Below are 1,802 nucleotides of genomic sequence, written 5' to 3'. Positions count from 1 at the left end.
ATCGCATATTTTCCCTTTCCCTTCCCTTCGCATGAACTAGAAGACCCAAACCTGTTCCGTAAAGATCTGCTTTGGAAGTGTGTGAAAGATCTTCCTGCTCTAGAGCTCTAAACCCTATTGAACACCTTTTGGGATAAATGTTTCACACTGACCTCAGCTTGAACATGCATGAGCTTTAGCAACATAAATAAAACAAAATGATTAATTCTTATGTAAATTAATTTCCAGTCACAAAAAAAAAATCTGCAGCTTTTTAATCAGATGATGCAGAAAGTGTGGAGACACATTGTTTATTTTGTGTTGTTTAAAAAAAAAAAAAAAAACTATGATCGTCAATGTAGGTCAGTTTCATGTGTGGGTTTGTGGAAATTGTATACACACACACACACACACACACACACACACACACACACACTCTTTCTCCCTGGCAGGGTTTTAATCTGCACAATGTTTAGAAGCGAGCATATAGACAGCACAATATATATTTATATATATTCAAATATATTTAAATTAATTCATGTTAGCATTCATACAGTGTTTATTGGGTTTAAAAGCAAAATAATGAAAAATATTTTGAATAATAATTCTATAATTTATATGTTAACATTTAATCTTTAACTATTAAAACTATACCCGGGTTTTTAATCATATCAGCAGGTGATTGTTTTATATCACATTTATCACATTTATAACACGTACTGTATCTCCAATGCAGCAGGTCTTGTGTGGTGTTCCTGGTGTTCCTGTTATGCAGCAGTTAGAACCTAGAATGGCACCAAGAAACCAGTGAACCGGTATACGAGCGTTCTTCTGGAATTGGTGCAGGAATTCTTCTTTTCGAAGCGTGTCAAGCACCTTCTGCGATTGGTGCCGGATCAAAGGTGTCAAAACGGCGACATCTTCAGGAATATGTCGAAAATCTGGCGAGAAGTGTGGGTGCGGAAGTGTGGTTTGTTCTCCGACGATCATCATGCACGAGTTGCTGAATGGTTTTCAGAGGTTAAGCTTGTTGAAGGTCTTCCAGTGATGTTCTTCCGCTCTTGAAGCACATGTGCTGCTCAAAACACCTTGGACGTCTCATCGCAGCGTCGCCGTATGTCAATGGTACGTCAAGTCAAACGTCTCTGGGGCAGGTTTGCCTGGATTCACGTTTGCTCTTTGATCTAACTTGCTGTCCATAAAAAAAATTGCAGACATGAAACACACGTGGGTCAGAACAGCACCAGTAACACCATTAGTCTCAAATCCTTTTGATAACCACCTCGTAAGGTCATGTGGCTGTTACTTTGCCATGTGCCACCTTCCTAAACACTGATGCAGAACAAAGACGCCCCCTCATAGTAATGGGGTTCCCTAATAGTAGTGACCTCTTAGTATTTAATGGTGAATTTGTAAAAATTCTTCAGGAATGGTTTGAGGAACATGACAAAGAGTTCTAGGCATTGACTCGTCCTCCAGATAATCCGATTTGGGACATTCTGGACAAACAAATTGTATGAAGTGGTATTGGCTAATTATCTGTTGAGCTGTTCTATAGATGAGTCAGTGTTATTCCCTCATTATTGTATGTACAAGTCAGCTCAAATATAACACCTGCTTTAGGAGTAAAGTCTGTAGCTGTTCAATCTGAATATGGAATTAAAAAGATGTTACTTCTTATAAATAAAGGTATAAATTGACAGAAAAGGATGGATGGTCTAGTCAACTCAAAATAAAAAAGATAGCACTGTAAGCCCAAGAGGACCAGAAGCCTTGTGGACCACAGAGAACATCTGTGCTGGAGGACAAATGGATTCTTTTCT

The sequence above is a fragment of the Silurus meridionalis genome, chromosome 28 (genome assembly GCF_014805685.1).
Source record: "Silurus meridionalis isolate SWU-2019-XX chromosome 28, ASM1480568v1, whole genome shotgun sequence".
In the NCBI taxonomy this organism is placed as follows: Eukaryota; Metazoa; Chordata; class Actinopteri; order Siluriformes; family Siluridae; genus Silurus; species Silurus meridionalis.
This window is presented reverse-complemented; position numbering follows the sequence as displayed.